The following is an 18,841-nucleotide window of genomic DNA, read 5'->3' on the forward strand; positions in this document are numbered from 1 at the left end:
CCGGAGGTTGTATCAGATAATTGCTAGTAATTCTAGAGAAATGCTATGAGGCATGATTAACACCTCATAGATGCAACCTTCCAAGGAGGGAAAACTCTAACTGGAAAAAACTGGGTAATCTGTTATTGAAATAGATTACAGCTGAGTACATGCTTGAACTGAATCAGTGTTTTTGCATTACATAGAAAAATACATGTGCATGTACAGAGCTCCAAGTCAAGTCATGTTTATGAAAATCTTTCACAAGTTCACATTAAATTAGTTTAAAAAAATTCATTTTTATCGTGTTGCAGTTCAGATCCCAATAGGACCCTGAAGGATAAGCTAGATTAATTTGGCTTTAGAATTGTTAAAATACATCATATATAGATTTGATACTAAGCAAAATGGCTATAGTACAATGCAACCACAAATGGTTTTTCTATTGTCTGTTTGGGTAATAGGGTTTGTGCATTTAAGGTATATCATAATCCATTTACCATAAAGATAATGTTCAAGTAAAATGTTTAGACTAGCAGTTAGTATCGCTACGGCTCAGTAGTCCACATCAGACAGCTCTTAGCTTTAGGAATCAGGGTTGTATATTAGAAGACACAACATCATTGTTCAGGCTTGTCGACACATTTGGTTTTTGCTTGCCTACTTGCTATCATTTTCCATGTGATTTTATTTGCGTGTTTTATGCAAAATTTTGTGTCAACACTATGTACATAACCATAATCTGCAAATGGAGCGTTTATTTTCTGTTTTTTTTTGCATTTCTGGCTAGTTGATGTTCTAAACCAGTCAATCACAGATGTCACTAAAATAATAGACATGGGCTTACATGTGATTCTTGATAGACTACAAAAGTAAGCTGAGCCTAATGAATAAACAACAGTATATATATATATCTATATATATATATATATATATATATATATATATATATATATATATAGATATACTGTTATACAGCTTATCTAACTCTGCATAACAGCGTATTTAATACTGGAGTATGAAATTCATTTTAGACATTTTATCTGAAGAGTGTGATACTGAGTGTACCACATGAAACTATTAGTAATAAAATGTTTAACTTATAGAGTGAAGTTCCACTTATAAATATTTTATAATTTAGCTCTGATTTATCATTGAGCACTCTGTAACGAACTGTGCAGCGTCCACTTTGTCTATATATATATATATATATATATATATATATATATATATATATTCAGAGTCGCTAATCATGGTAGCCCAGGAGCAAGTGCTCCCAACAAGGCAACTCCAAACGAAAATCTATCACACTAGAGACGATCCTAGATGCAGACTGTGCAAAGATGCACCTGAGACCATCCAACACATCATCAGTGGATGCAAGCAGCTAGCAGGGAACGCATACACTGAGCGGCATAAGCATGTCGCAGGTGTTGTGTATAGAAGTCTATGTGATGAGTATGGCCTTAATAAACCATAACACTGGTGGGAAGCTCCTAGTAAGGTCAATGAAAATGACCTGGCTAAGATCCTCTGGGACTTCTACATCCAAACTGACAAGCATGTCCTGGCAAACCAACCAGATATAGGGGTGGTAGACAAGGAAAACAAGAGGGCTGCTATAATAGATATACATGTAGCAGTACCCAATGACTACAATATAGCCAGCAAGGAAAAAGAAAAGGTAGAGAAATATCTCCCTTTCTGGAGAAGAAATTGAAAAATGCTGGAATGTAAGAACAACTGTAATCCCAGTAGTCATTGGGGCACTGGGCGCAATAACACCAGCGCATAAAATGTGGCTTGCCCAAATACCAACAGCAATCAACTCAGGTGAGTTGCAGAAAAGTGCGCTATTGGGAACAGCTAAGATCTTGAGGCGAGTGCTCAATCTCCCAGGTCTCTGGTAGGAGACCCGAGTTAGAGCAGAATTTACCACCCATACGGGTATCCGGGGTGAGGAAACAATTTTTTATATATATATATTGTGGAGGACTAGACAAATGTATTAACTATGCACTTATCCTTAGATATCAATGTTCTGTATTACAACCTTATGTGTGCTTTTCTATTATACCCTATTATGTAACACTGCATATCTAGGCCTGCCTCACAGGCCTGCCGCAACGTAATTAGGTGTTATGTAATCATTATGTAAGTGGGCGCTGCTGTGCAACATGTATTCATGATTATATATAATAAATAGGTTAAATTCACTCACACCGACTGATCACGTTTATGCCTGCCTGGGTGGCTTAGTCAGGACCATTCTACCAAAACTGATCTAGCTTCAAGTAAGGACTGCTTGGGAGATACCTAAGGAAGGCTAAGGGTTGGCTACGCTACAACAGGACCTGATCAGAAATGCGATAGCATTAGAGATCAGGCCCTACAGTAAGCTAGCCCGGAACCTAGACTAGCCAAGATAGGGTCTCAGAGAGCAGGCTGTGTTAGCGTTCCAAGTGAGCCTGAGATTGGGGCAACCAGCCGTTGCCTGATCAGACCACTAGGTGTGTCAGGCAGGCCGACGAGGGGAAGGCCCAGAGTTCAGGCTGCACCGGCTTGTTAGGATAGTAAGGCTGGCTCAGCTACCGGGCCAAGCCATTACAATATATATATATATATATATATATATATATATATATATATATATATATATATATATATATAAATCTGTGTCTAAGTGTAGTCCTGTTATAGCAATGATAATAATTACCATCTAGCTTCAGGGCTCATAGCCTCACTAGCTGAATGCCTGGCATTGCAGGGGTAATAAAACAACTTATAAACAGTTGCAGATAATGTACTGTAATTGTAATGTAGTAGGTAATGTAGTGTTTATAAGCAGTTCTATTACCCTTGCAACGCAGGGCATTCACCTAGTAATAAATGAAGCGTTGTGCATGTCTTGACAATGTTCTAATGAACTGGAATGTTTTGCAGAGATAAATTAATCATATTAGCAATGAGCATATTAGTCTTTTTAGCAATGAACAAGATGAATGTTTGAAATATGTGACATATTATCTGAAAACCTACCTCAAAGAAGAATAATGGCTAATTTTGTGAATACTTTTTACAGAAGCAGCGGACTATTTTAACCTTAGCTCAAGTGTTGTTTTTGTTGGCCCAAATTTATTTTGGCTTAGTTTAACTTTAACTTAAGTGACCTCATAACACCTTTCAGAGGTACATGTATATGGTTTCATTTGATACCATGCCTTCAAAGTTTGCTCCATAATCGAATTAAGGGCAAGTCAGTTAATGTCAACTCATGCATACCTCAGATGTTTAGATTTGTCACTCTGTAGCTTTTAAATGAAGTAGACGTATTGAAAGTGATTGTTAAGTATCCCTACCATAACTTTGCTAGTAGATGAACTAGGAAGCCTCATACTAAGTCATACACTGTGAAAAAAAGAAAAGCGATGAGACATGATCAAAGTCAACTAGCATTTGCAATGATTGGTGAAACATGTTTATTCATATAGAAGAGCAATAAAGGTGAAAAATTCAAACAGCAAGCAATAAGCGCTGTAAAATAGTCAGCTTGTCTGAGGTTGGGTGAACAAAATCCTCCATAACATGACAAAAGCAATCACAAAGATTCTGTTATAAATTCTGCTGATGTTCCAAGCTTTAGCTGCGGGTAACAACATCTGTAAGGGCAAAAGCTTACAAAGATGTTTGATGTCAAAGATAGTCATTGACTCCGCCCAATGCACTCGTGCAACTGCATCAAACTTTGAAAATATAAATTCTAACTGTTTACATGTTTCAAAAAACAAATAAGTCTGATAAATCTAAAATTTTACTGTGCAATCATCAGTGGAGTTGTAGGAAGTTGCAGCTATGTGATTGCAGCCAATTTCATGTGCAACTAAAATTGATAGTTAGTAGTTGCTGCAGTGTAAACACACCGTAAGACATTTCCACTGTAAGCCTATTGAGTGATGTCATAGCGAAGAGGCAAACTGGTAAACATGACTAAAATAGTAAACTTTTGATTGATTACTGTTCATGCAGTCATAGAGCTTACTCCATGAATAATACCTACTTTGGGACAGCCATAGCATTGCTCAATGAGCGAATGATGGAGATGCGATGCACATGAGACTGGTGGGTTTAAATATACCATAGTCATCTATTTTGGCAGCACAACTAAATGTCTGGCCAGGTGTTTAGTTGTTAAAAGTTGACTTGCAACAAAATTCACATTACCGTTATTTGATATGAAAATATTCACTATGTCTTACTCTGTTGTGTTGTAGGTGCAAAATATGTGGAAATGTGATTACAAGCTCTTAAAAGCTCAAAAACGAACATAAAATCGCAGCCCCACGAGACCGCCGTAGTTTGGATTCCCTTTCCAAAACGGCTCAAACGTGATGTAGTTGTGAGAGATGGATTCTGTTTACACTTTCATGCAATCTTATTCGTCAAAATGTTTTCGCAAATATACTTCACGCATTCAATCAAACTATGTCTATTGTTCTTACGCGTCAGTTTTATCGTCATTGTAATGCTGTCACTTTTAGCACTGATATCTTATAACTTATCGCAAAAGTTCATTAAATATTTTAACCTTACCCCGAATGAGTACATATCATTGTCTGATAATCATGACGAGCCTGTTGGTCACCTTTGATGATCGAAAAGCGCTGCAAAATTTATTTGCGAAGTGTTGGGTCACATTATCACATTATGACTTGCCAATTAGACCAGGCCGAAGCAAAACTGTAAAGTAGTGAGCATCTATATTTGATATGCGGTCTTTGGTAAAACCCAAAGTGTTTGTCATAAACTAATACTACGATAAGTTTTATATTGAGCTTTGTATTGGCCTTTCAATTCGCGTGAGAACATCACGTGACAAGACGATAACCAAACTTCGTGGTTACGTCATCGAAATAAAGAGATTCTAAGCTATGGCGGCTTTTCGTTTTTGAGCTTTTAAGAGCTTGTAATCCCTTTTCACTTATTTTGCACCTACAACATAACAGAGTAAGACATGGTGAATCTTTTAATACCAAATAACTGTAATGTGAATTTTATTGCAAGCCAACCTTTGACACAGCTGCAACTATAATGGAAGACAGCTTCAAAACAGTGCCATTATATGTTGTAGCCACATAAGTATCAAAATGATTAATGAAAATTTGTGTGTATTTCTATTTTCAGAATGGCTGTAACATATATGCAACATTCCAAAACATTATGGTTAGGATGATGGCCCATGCGCCGCACGGTGAGATGGCACAGATAGTCAACGCATAGATAGTCAACGGACTGAGCTCGTGTTAGCAGTCAGACATCCTCAGCCTGTGTAACAGTCCTTGACAGTGAGACCGTCTAGTGTAGTGCTATTTGAAGGATGTGATTAATTCACTCATCTCTTAGAGCTCAACTAGAGAAGAGTTCAACATGCTAGAGAATTAACAGACAATAGCTGCGTTTCCATGACGCTCATAATTTGCAAACTGAGCCAATCCACAAGTGATCTGCGTCATGGAAACGGCATAAATCCGCAAGCTAAGCGAGTTTTGCGATCTACAAAACATTATCGAATCCATTGTTCTTGCCAATTATGGAAACGGCACTAGTGTTATTAATGTGCATTAGAATATCGATGACAATCACATTAAAAACATTTTCACGATTCAGTCGTTTTTATTTCCATTTCAGCAGTCTCAATGCGCCAACCTTCCGAATCATTGCTGCTAACCTTAGCTGGGACAAGACTGCTTAGCTATTTATTGAGTCATTAATTAGGCTAGTACTTGACCTATGAGGTCAAGCCTGGTGTTAAATCCATATCAGCAAGTGTTTATCGAAACGCTCGATTGCAGAGTACAGTGTGTACATAGCAAAATGCTTAATTATTCATATTCTCCGATTTTAACGCGCAGTCACTCGTACTATATCCTCATTGAAGTTGAGAGCACTTTTGCAGGATTTTATTACATTCAATTTACTCTTGTCTACATTTCAAGTAAACTTAGGTACAATACACCAACATTTTACTCAATCGAGGCCTGCATTTGTTTCACCTATGTTGTCATTTAAGTTCCTTCTATTTTATTGTTTGCATGCAAAACTTTAGCACAGAATAGAAAACCATTTTAATATTTAACAAGGCTCTTTAAAACACAAACAAAATTATTATTAATGAAGTATCCTTATTCAGCTTTAGTCTTGCTTCATGCAATGAAAACAACTTCTCTATAAGATATCACTGTTTTTCTGCAACAATGCTTTATTCAGTTGCAGAATTTTTAAAAAACTTTAGATAGGTTATTTTAAAATCTAAGCAAAAATCTTTAGCTGTTTTATGGTTATAAAATACATGCAAATTTTCCAAATGTATAAAAGGAAACCTTATTGCAAATATCGTTCACAATAAACGAGCTGCTCTGTTTAAAGATCGGTCTATTGTTAGGGCAATGTTAAAAGGACTATAACTATGTTTCCATGGTGCGCAGTACTGCGATGCAGCCCCCTCCGAAGTCGAAGGGATTGACACGTTACCATGCTGCGCAGTGGTTTTCAGCAACTTAGCCAGAGAACAGACATTGTATAAATCGAATCGCCTGATGGAGAAATTGAATCGATCATGGATACCGAACATCAGAAAAGGTCTTTTTATGCCTCTGTCATCATTATACTTTTATTTACAATACACAATCACAATGTTTTACAAAACTTAACACAATTTTTACAAAGTAATATATTTTTAATAAGAATTTTTTAAGCAATATATTATTTAAACGTTATTTAGGACGTGCCTTCTGTTTTTCGAAAAGTGTTGGCATCGACAACAAAGTCTGGGAAAGTAATCACCTCATCCTTGTGGGCGCAGACCATAATTAAATATAGGTGAAAGAAAATCAGATTAGAAAAAAACAAGATTAGCAGGATAGCTTTTGTACTATTTCATGGCCCTCGAAGAATCCGTTTTCATGGCATGGGAGATATGTGCAGCCACTGCGCAGTTGCTGTTTCCTTGTTGCAAATTTGCACAGACTTCGCACTGATCAGTGCGCAGTGGTTTCAGTGCGAAGACGCCGTTTCCATGATTCGGAAAGGGCGCAACTCCGAAGCACTGCGCATCATGGGAAAATAGTGTATGTCAAAAACCCTCCTAAGAAGGTTGAACTGGCTAATTTTGAGCACCTAATATTACCGCTGCAATATTTGGGTAGCCCTTTTGCTAGATTAATTAAACGCTCATGCTCTAATATTGTTCGATTCATTTTGGTTCAGTAAATGTTTGTTCCAGCTGTCTCAAGCCATTTTTAGTCCTAATAGTCAAAATAGTCCTATAAAACCACGGGTACGGGTACGCTGTAAGCCTCATAAGGACACAACAGAGAGCATTTAAATCCAAATTGCTGATTACAGCTGATGTCTGATCAGAACTTTATAGGATAAAAATAAACTAACTTGAATTGCATAAAATTTGCAAAGTTCTCACAATTGTATTCACATAGTTAAACAGCTGCAAAATGGCTGAAGACTGTTTTGCCATAGATATGTTGGAGATTATATTCATGACCAGGGGAGTGTCCTACTACATGACTGACCCTGACACTATATTGAACTCATAAGTGATGTTACCACTTATACCCCATACAGAGTGAAGTAGCAGGGATAGCTCAATATGTATGTGTGCCTGTGTGTGTTGGTCTGCGTACTGCTACTCATGTTTAATTCTCAGCTTGACCTTTGGTGTATTTTAAATGCCAATGCGCTGGCTGAAGCTCACTACCCTTTCTTGAAGGTGACATTTACGAGCCTATTTAAGACCTATTAGCTATAGGAGACTGGGCAATACAAAGCCGTGATGTCCTACATAAATAGCCGCATGCTTTGTGACAGAAGGGCAATGCTTTGTTCACTTGCAGCTGGTCAGGCAAGTGAGTCATCATTGTTTACACTGAAAGAATCAAGAGACATTTTTGTTGCTACATGTAATTCGATATAACTACTAAAGCACACAAGATATTTGTTTCAAATTTTAGATACAACGCTTATACACTATGTATCTCCTACCCTGCAAATTTATAAACATAAAGTTGAATATTTCATATAAAAAGTGCGAGTAAAAGTGTATATTGATGCACATGTATTCCAAAAGATATTGCAAAATTATCAATGTTGCCATATGCTATGGGCTAACATGTCAGATAGCTAGGTGTACAAACTGATTTCAAATGCATACACACTGGTACATCGTACGCTGATTGCAGTCTGCCATGAATATAAATGTTGGGTCTTGGGTGTTATGCAAACAGCATCGGCAAACTCGTAGAAAACAAGCGACAAATGGTAAACTTTTCTAGACATACTGTGAAAGGCTACACATGACTAAAGACGACCAGTCGGCTGAGCCTTGATCTGAGATTCCCTTGTTAGCTGCTACCTTTGTAGCCTCCTGATGAATTATAATCCTGAAATATCTGGAGGTGATATTTTAACTAACGTTGCGCTGTGCAGTGGAACGAGCATGGAAATCCCTGATGCAAATTGCTTTGTAAAACCGATGAAAGAGTTTTAGTGACCACCAGCTTGTGTATGTCTGCAGTGATTCCTTGTAAGTCGACACCCTGCCGTATGCTCAGTTCTGAGCCTAGACATATCTTTGTGATGACAGGATGAGGTGGAAACATACCACCTCTATCTTTTACACTGATTAGTATCGCATCATCCCCTGATGCGTAAACTTGGACAGGAGGCTATAAAGCTGGTGCAGTCATTGCAGTTGAGTTTTAAGCTCTGTACCTCATAACCTGCTAAATAAATATCATATGCTAATATTATTATAAAAAGCATATGTATCAACCATAAAACAAATTTAACTACATATCGCTGATCTGCTGCAGTATTATTTCAAGCCACTCTGCTTTCTGTATATCTGCTTTATACACTAACAATAAGTGAAAGTAGCTAATACCAAAATACATTTATATACCCAAATTATGCACCACAATATGAGCAGCCATGCAGTTTAGCATATGCAGCAAGGCTGCAATGTGTGCCAGATATTTTGTTTTGTAGAAAACCTGGATATATTGGTCATATTTACCTACCGATGCACTCCACTATGTTCGAGCCAGACCTTGACAGTTCGATTTCCAGCTGTTCGCTTGATTCCAAATCATCATGGAAGTCATCGTCACCTTCTACATGACTCTTTCTTGGTTTAGATGAGAGAAGTAGGGGCAGGAGCCATCTGTGTCATTAAAATCAAGTTTTAATTGCATAACACAATTGCAAAGAATGCTATTTTTAATAAATTTCGGTAGGTCTCAGGATCTTTTCATCAGTGACATCGGAATACTGTGCCAAAATTTATCCAAAGTTTCCACACCAGCCATTGTACCTACCACTTAGATTTAATAGCAATTAATTTTAAAAATATTATTAAATTCACATAAAAGCTTTGCATCCATAAAGCTGGTTGCCGTATGACATTAAATAATACTCAGCATTTAGGTGGCTGAATGGCATGTAGTAGAGTCGCAAGTGGTGATAAGTGAGCATGCTAGTCACAGTAAATGTAATAAACATGGGCTAGTTAAATTGAATCAAAAAGCACTAGAAACAGTATTGCTGTTTTTCTAGCAAAAAAGCCATTTTAAAGCTGATCCAAAAAATAGGTGCGAGCTTAGCAACAAGGGTAGTTACCATTTTTAGAACACATTCTCCTATTCTGTAATATATTTGATTGTTAATGTGTTTGCTTGCAGATTTCGATGCCATCTACCAAGTCCAGCATACTAATAAGTTAAGACGAAGAATCATAGTGCTATACTTTTAAAATTATAAAATAAAATAAATTTGTCTACCTTTGGGTTGTTATGTATAGAGTTCCATTATAACATGTTTTATAGAGAAAACAAATAAAGCAATTGAGGATTTCAGGCCTATCCCAACAATAATAAGTCTGACAAAGATACTAATGCTCAGCAAACCAAGCCAATCAATGATTAACCAGATTTTTGAGAATACAATAGAAACACTCATGAAGAGATCTGCCATCTTACAATATTCAGTTATGAGATAAACAGTTTTACAAGCAACTTGTGTGGAGTATAGTATGGAAGTTAGTGATGTACTTGCGGTTATTATACAATGTATATAGTTAAAATCAATACACTCAGATTTTCAACAGTTTTGCTGGAAACAATTTGCTGTTAGAAAATTGCTGGCAGCAAAATCACAAACTACTATCTACAACCACCACAAACATGCTGCTTCAGTAATGAACTTGTCAATTGAATAGTTGACTGATGACATAGAAATTGTAATGACCCTCTGTTTAAAGGATTATTAACTATAAGTGCTGGATTGGTGGTTCAAGTAGTTGGTTTATGATTTGCGAATTTATAAAGGACTGTATTTTAGGTGTAGATTTAATGTCAAGAATTAGACTGGTTTGTTTTAGTTAAAAAACTTTAAAACAGAATATATTTATTAAAAATTCAAACTTTCAATTGCAAAAACATAAAATATATGAAGGCTAATCAAGTCAATGGCCGATGCTCATTGCGCAAGTCTAAAAATATAAAGAGTGATACAAGAGCAGAATGATACGTAGAGCGTGAGTAAAATATGGAGTTCGAATTGTTTCTGATCTACACAGGCTTATATATGTTTGCCTAATCGGTCAGGCAATCGTCACATCCATAGATCACAGACGATTGGGCGCTGCAAAGCTTCCTAGGCAGTAAGCGAGTAAGTACAAGGAAGCAGATAACATTTATGCTAAGCAGTAAAATAGCAGGTGCTAGGAAGTTGGAATAATAAATCTGCGTGTCAGGCTAGCAAGTAGCCTGGGCATGGCTCTCGTAGGGATTGGGAGAGAGAGCCTGGGACACATCGCAACACGCGGGGAAGACAACTCTAAAAGCCGACTTCTGAAGTCGCTAATATCACAATCATTATTTCCGAAGGAGTATCATGTGACGGTCTTATTTATGATCTACGTGAGTATTACGTATTATTTTTAATCTGAATTGGCAGCAAACAAACGCTGGTTAGTAAGTATGAAATGTTGGTTGCATAATAAATCAATAACGACAGTTATATTATTTCATATGTTCAATTCATTATGTTTTGATTTAATTATAATAAAAAATTGAATCAATTGAATAAAAAAAATTCACAATAACAATACAAACATAGCAAACGAATAGCAATAGAACAACAAAAATGAATTGCACGCTGCTAGTAAAGAAAAGTATATCTAGTAAAAAGTAATCTCAGTTTTATTTTACTCACGAGTATTATTATTCGCGACAGTTATTATGAACAACTCGGACCTACCACTGCAAAATGGTGCCATCTGAAAGCAAATACTCTTTCCGAAGCCAGTAGGAAGAACTATAAATTGGTCAAGACCTGCGATAATATGTTGTAAAGCTTGAAACTGTTTTGGTCTCAGTGCGACTATGCCTAGCTTTGATAGTAATTTTTGAATGGCTCCATTTTTATCAGTATAGGAATTGAAACTGCTAACGTGAAAACGCAAGAGAATAGTAGCCTATGGTTCCTATCGTTTTATTATCAAACGAGGTATTTCGTAACCACCCAGCCTATCAAAAAAATAGCGCTTTTTACTAGATCAAGTCACGTTACCGTGACAATAGGCTTTTAAACGCGCCACATCTAATACATCGTGAGATACGAATCTAACGACACGCTTCCATTAGTATCAGTCTGAGCGTCATATGTAACATATGTCACTCGTTTTGCAGAAGTTATCTTACCTTTTTTTCGCTATGTGTCCCAGGCTCTCTCTCCATATCCACCACGAGAGCCATGCCCAGGCTAGCTAGCAAGAGTCCAGAAAGCTGTTTCCTAATCACATCAGAAATGGTTAAATAAAAGGGGATGAGTGGTTATGTAAGATGCGTATAATACTCTTAAGACAGGATGCATAAATACTAATATAGAAGTTGAATAACATGAGTTCCTTTGTTTCACAATGACATGTATTCATGGGGTGTGTAACTAAAGATTACAAATGCTGGTCGCTTCACAAAATGGCACCACAATGCACGATTATATTAGCTCAAAATTCAAAGGCAGACACTACCACTGAAGCTGCAATAAATTAGAACTGGAAACAATTGCCAAAAATGAACTAAAGTCAGATATATGCTTCTACTGAGAATACCCTCTAGAAAAGAAAAAAAAACATCAGTTTCTTTTAAGCCCCTACAACAAACTAATAAGCATTAAACCTGACACCACTGCCCTACTAGAGCAGATACACGATGTGACCAACCAACAATATTCGTTATAATAGCTTTTGCATAACATAAGTTTCCTCCTAAAAGCAGAAAGCTAAATCTAACAGACTAAAGCTGCGGTCACAGCAGCCGATTTTGGGTCAATTCTCTGACCAATTTTTCTACTGACCGAGAATCGTATCGTGTGAACAGCGCAAACAAGCCTGATACCGATATAGTCCAAAGAGAAAATTTTTTTTCAAAGCCGATATTCTATTTGAGTAGCCAATGACATCTTTTTTACCGTGAGTCATAGTGTCATTAAAGCCTGGTTTTCATATGACAGCACAATGATCGTGCGCAGCCCAGTGATCGTGCACAATGCATTTCATGGGCCGCGATGCGGTGTTTCCATATCGCGCGTAGGTACCACGCTTGCATTGGACAGAGTGGATAATTTCCTTACTTTTTCGTAGGAGAGACGGATTTCTTCGGAAAACAGCCCTCCGTTTGAATTATGGGATGGGTTGACAAGGTCTAGCGGTGTATTGTGGGATACATAATCGTGAGCACCCATCGCAAGGACCCATTCTGTTGGATCCTTGCGATTAGCGTACGCACGTCGCGCTATCGTCGTGTGTTGAAGTTTCCATATCACAGCTGGCCTACGCACGCAGGACGTCGCGGCCTTGTGCTGTCATATGGAAACCAGGCTTTAATATGAACACCATATTTGTCTTCACACCTGTGTATGCTATTGTCATAGCTTCACTCATGAGTAACAGCAACCCGGAAAACTGCTGTTATTATAATAGTTGAAGCACATTATGTTAGCAAAAGATCGTCCTCCTTATGGTTATCCATTATTAGCGATGAGCAGTGCAAAATAATCAGGCAGCTTGCTAAAAAAGTTCACTAAAAACATTGTAGGAAACAGTCAGCAAAATTCAAGGAGTGACTCACTAAAATATATCAGCTAAAGTTATCTGACCCTGCAAATAAAAAACGGACAAAATCACCCACTCTCAGATCAAACTTGGCCTCTGCACAATGGCTGATCTGAACGCAGCTTAATACTAAAGCCTGGTTCACATATCGATTGCGAAACTCTGGCGGTAACTTGCGCAGCAAAACGCTTGCGGCACTAGGCTCGGTGGCATATGTTCACATATAAGCTACATCGCTAAACATAATCGAGGAATCACATAAAATGTTCGCTCGCCATGCCGTTTCTATAATGGTGACCTTCACCTGTACGAGGATTACATGAAGGTTTTGCCTGCGGCCTTTTGCGACATTTGAACAGCCCGAAACTATTGCGAGGCCGTCTGCAACTATCGGCGGTCCTTGGCTGTACCCGGCGCATAGGTTCCCATTTCACCGCTAATAGCATGCGGTGCTGTCGCCAGTACTTTGCGACGTGTTTGGGAACAGGCGAGTGACCAGAGCACACATACACACACACAAACAAACTGCTTATGAATCATTCAATAAACTAGTGGACAACCAAAGCGACACAAATGATTGTCCATACTGGTTAGGTTATTAAACTATTGAGGCACTCTGCTTGCGCAAACTCTAGTGCGTTCTATACAAGAGGTCAGAGGCTTTTCTGCTCCTTCCAACCTCGGACAAACAGCACAAATAAGCCTAATTGCCAAAGAAATAAGTATAACATCATAATTCATGTAGTAATTGGACAAGCACTGATCATTTTTAGTACCAAAGATGGCTGTGATTCTTTGTAAAGTGCTTAACCTCATCCTATTCTGATATTCGATATTCTAGAGCACTTGCACTATTTAATTGAAAAAATAAAATAAAAATCATGACTAGGCTGAATTATTAATAACAGTGACTATATACATGTAGACACGTGTGTATACAAAGGTTACTGCTGCAGCAGAAGCTACTTTGAAAAACTATTGAAAAAGTTTTTATGGACGATACCAGTACAAATGTATAGCAATGAAGCGCACCACGGTACTTGTAGATTTAGCGATTGCTTTATAAGAAACCGAAAATAGGAGTGTAGCAGGACATCTGAAATTGAAACGTCACATTAAAAGATAGGTAATGGATTTTAAAATGATTTTATAAAAATGAAAGAAATGGTAATATTAGTTAATAGTAAAAATTACATATACATTTAGTTAGTAACCTACAATCGCAATACGGATACTGAAAAAAAGATGGCCGAAAATCACAATCTTGTGGTTAGTTATGCGTGTTTGCAAACTTGCGATTACAATCTTCGCAAGTTTAAAGCCTCTGCGAAGCGAATTTTTTATTACTAAAACTATCCGTATACAACTGGACCGACCGACAAACGCTCACATTTATATATAGATTGAATGTCATCCGCTGCTAACAGTATTGCATTGTAACATATTGCCACAATTTATTTTACCATTGCTTTAACTTATTGAATAATTATATTAATTACACTAACTATCATGGTTGTTTTACTTTAATTTTGGTCAGCTGCCAATGACATCTTCGATAACAGAACGACTTTGGAGAGACCTCTGCAAAAATCTATGTAATATTGTATAGCCCTTCGGACCTCTATAGAACCTCTCAGCTATGTATGCATGTATGGACCACGTGATGTAATGGAAGGTGCACCAGTAATAGATTCGCTTACTTGAAACACAGCCTTTTAGTAATGTTGCAAAGGTGACACGCTAAAGCCGTGGTCACGCGATGACCGAACTGACTTAGGTTTGGAGGTTAGTTTACTTTGGGTCGGCTAAGCCACATGTCACATGGCATCCGAAGTCAGTTCGCCTCCTAGATACCATACGCATGGAGACAGGACACTGTTTCATTGGTAGTTTTTATGTATTTAAACTAAATATTTCTATTGTAAACAAAAAACTTTGAGGAACAATTATTAATTATTATTACACAGCAGACTTATCAGAAGATCGTTCAGCTGCTCAGAATAAATCACTCGATAGAAAAATTTTGCCAAACCTTCCATCAACAAAATTATACTTTTTGTTAATATATGAATGTTTTTCTATGCTGAGTACATAACAAACAAAAACAGTCTTCATCATAGTACTGTGGTTTTACATAAATAAAACAGGCAACGATTATTCATCAGGATGAGTATGACACATTACTTATATTCTATAGGAAATAAAACCACAACCATTCTTTAACATTTATGCAAAACTCAAGCACAACATCTTACATTCATGCAACACAATCACAAGTCCGGGAGAGCCTTGTCATAAATTGTTAGATGTTGTTTATTTAACCAAATAAAAAGATCGTCCCTTTTCTATTTACCTTTGCTCACACGCACGTAAATAGAAATGTGACGAGTGCTCGGTAGAATTTTAACCAGCCAATAAACGCAAGGGTTCGACCACAAAATTTCGAGCAGGATCGAAATGGTTCGTTTCAGCCAGAAATGTCTTCGGCTGAACAGTTTACAACTGACAGCGACGTTGTTTTGTGTCGTTTAGTTCGTTTCGGCTCTCACGTGACCACTGACCACCCTTAAAGAGTATTGATGAGTAAGAAATTTGTAAGCTGCGAGTCTAAGATACACCGGTAACTGCTCAGTTGAGCGATAATCCCATTGAAATACAATTCTTGGATAATACTGTGATAGTGTGGCATGATGCGGATCGATCACCCATAGACTCCCCTTCAATCTATTGCATGTGCGTTTCTATTAATAAGACAAAACTGTCACCATAGACCTATAAGCTGGGCTGACTAATACTTTTTAACGAATGCCATAGCTGTTTAGTGGTTAAAAGTTACCGGAGAAGTAGAATTGTCTGCTCCAAGGAGAGATAGCTTTATTGTTGCAACAGTATGTGTAGACGTGAACAGAGCCGTATAGCACACATGTGAGCTCTACGACTCTGAGAGTGAATTTTAAAAAGCTGAAGTTTTTGTTGTTGATGAAAAGCAGCTTAGCCTCCAAAGCTTTAGTTTTAGTCTTAAAGGTTGACTTGCGACAAAATTCACATTACAGTTATTTGGTATCAAAAGATTCACCATGTCTTACATTGTTGTGTTGTAGTTGCCAAATATGTGGAAATGTGATTACAAGCTCTTGAAAGCTCAAAAACGAAAAGCCGCCGTAAATGGGAATCTGTTTATTTCTCTGACGTAGTTCTGACAGTTTGGTTATTGTCTTGTTACGTGATGTTCTCATGTGAATTGAAAGGCCAATAAAAAGCTCCATATAAAACTTATCGTAGCACTAGTTTATGACAAACACTTCGGGTTTTACCGAAGACCCCATATCAAATATAGATGCGCGCTACTTTCAATTTTGTTTTGGCTTGATCTAATCGTCAAGTTGTAATCTGATCATGTGACCCAATACTTCGCAAATAATTTTTGCAGCAATTTTCGAATATCACATGTGACCAACAGGCTCGTCATGATTATCAGACAATGATATGTACGCCTTCGAACTAAGGATAGAAAGTTTAACGACTTTTTACGGTAAGTTATAATATATCAGAGCTAAAAGTGATTGCATTACAATGACGATAAAATAGACGCGTAAGAACAATAGACCTGGTTTTATTGAATGTGTGAAATATATTTGTGAAAATATTTCGACGAATGAGGTTGCATGAAAGTGTAAACAGAAACCATCCTGTAACAACTACGTCCCATTTGAGCCGCTTTGGAAAGAGAATTCCAACTACGGCGGTCTCATGTGGCTGCGATTAACTGTTGGTTTTTTAGCTTTTAAAAGCTTTTAATCACATTCCCATATAATTTGCACCTACAACACAACAGAATAAGACATGGTGAATATTTTGATATCAAATAACTGTAATGTGAATTTTGTTGCAAGTCAACCTTTAACAATAGGTCATATATAACAATCTTATTTTTTGTTCATGAAATGACGAGAACACCTATTGTAGGTTTTCGTAAACAGTGTTAAATAATACAGTGTGATATTCACTGTTCTTTTGAAACCTTTGGCTCAGTTTTTGTTGTTGCTTGTCACAGTAGATATTACAAATAATTAACAAAACAATGAAGTGTTCAGTTATTGTTATTAGCTTGCTTATATGACATTGTCAATTTACTAAACAAATCTTCCTTTTGCAATTACAAAATAGTTTGCGCCCATCTGGGGCATTGGTCAGTAATGACACAAGAAACAACCATCGTAACCGAGCCTGTCAACTTGCAGAAAATTCTCACATAGATGATTTATACAGCTTAAAGGCAATTACGCGGCTATATCAAACAGTCAGTTCACATACCCGTTGAAATGATTGTTGTATTGTCAGATTTGCTCTTTACAAAATAAGAAAAAGGGGGATGCACCTTCAAAAAAATTTCCAAACCTTTATGCAATCTTGTTGTTGAATTTAACTCGAAGAGAGATTATCTCATTTATATCAAATTGTAAAAATCACAATTAGATAAATTACAGAAATTAAAAATTACAGTTACTACATGGTCATGTCATAATAATTAGTCTACATGTATTTGCTAGAATAGACCATGGATCCGCATAAAGTTACTTCCACTTGGCAATGCTTAAATAATTTTGGCAAAGATAAATTTTCTTAGAATTGTGTAACATATTAGCAGACAAATCACTGAAAATTATGTTTTTTGCAAGGAATGTTAGAAGTGAAAAGGTTGCTTTGCTTGTTGTCTGATGGATTATTTTTGGACTCAACAAAGTTTCATGCTGTAAATAAAAAATGATTATTGAGTCTTGACTGACAACTTGCAACTTCGTTTTTCTTTTCAGTCAGTACAATAAATAGTTTTGTAACATAAACATGATGTACTGCTCACAAAAAAATCACCTCAAAATCTCTTTCTCATAAAAGAGTCTTCAACTTATTCACTACGTAATTCATTTTAGGTTGAACATAATTAATTTGTATCAACAAAAGCCATTCAAACAGCTGCTCACAAAATGGGTCAGGCCAAACAAGGCAAGTCTTCGTCAGATGCGATGAAATTCGTATGCTCTCTACGAGCGCGTTTCAGAGCTTTTGTGCTTATAGATTTTGGGAATCATCCGCAGTTAACGTTTCACATGAAATGAATACAAATGCTATATATATAATACTTAAAAGAATCCTTTACTGTCAGTTTCACATGAGCACACACTACAATAGTCTCCATACTAAGCATTTGAACCAAGAAAATTTGAATCCATTCACTTGTAGCTACAAAAAGAGAACCAAACCACATAATATAAGAAAGCCCCAGTGAGGGGCTTCCGTCTGATTTAAATTGTCTGTAAGCCCCACAGAGGGGCTTATAGTAGTGCACGAGTTAAATCGGTCACCACAAGGCAAATATGGTATTCATTATTCGATATCAAGTTGATTTCAACCCTTCGGGCACCATTTTCGCAGGTCTGCGAGTGTGCAGTGGCTTTGTGTAAGGCAGTTTTGTAACTGATCAACAATTTGAGGTTTCTTACCAAATAGCGTCAAATCACGTCCATTAGTAGTGAATAAATCACTCGGCGATATTTATTCAGAACTCTTTTAGCAGTTTTAACACAACATCATGAGTATAGGCAGCGGTAATCACATCGGTAGTTTCAGAAAAAATCACCAACTTGTCGGAATCTCCAACAGGTATTCGGCGTTAAGTAT

General features: G+C 37.1%; 1 long non-coding RNA gene across 1 annotated transcript; it reads right to left on the bottom strand.

The window, feature by feature from the left end:
* Nucleotides 1–7,947: 7,947 nt before the first annotated feature.
* LOC137401971 (uncharacterized) lies at nucleotides 7,948–18,832 on the bottom strand. Its single transcript, XR_010979408.1, has 4 exons — nucleotides 18,664–18,832; nucleotides 11,751–11,841; nucleotides 9,069–9,211; nucleotides 7,948–8,771 (listed from the first exon to the last, which is right to left on the bottom strand). It is a non-coding gene; the product is annotated as an uncharacterized lncRNA (long non-coding RNA).
* Between the last annotated feature and the right edge of the window lie 9 nt (nucleotides 18,833–18,841).

This window comes from Watersipora subatra, chromosome 8 (genome assembly GCF_963576615.1).
Source record: "Watersipora subatra chromosome 8, tzWatSuba1.1, whole genome shotgun sequence".
NCBI lineage: Eukaryota > Metazoa > Bryozoa > Gymnolaemata > Cheilostomatida > Watersiporidae > Watersipora > Watersipora subatra.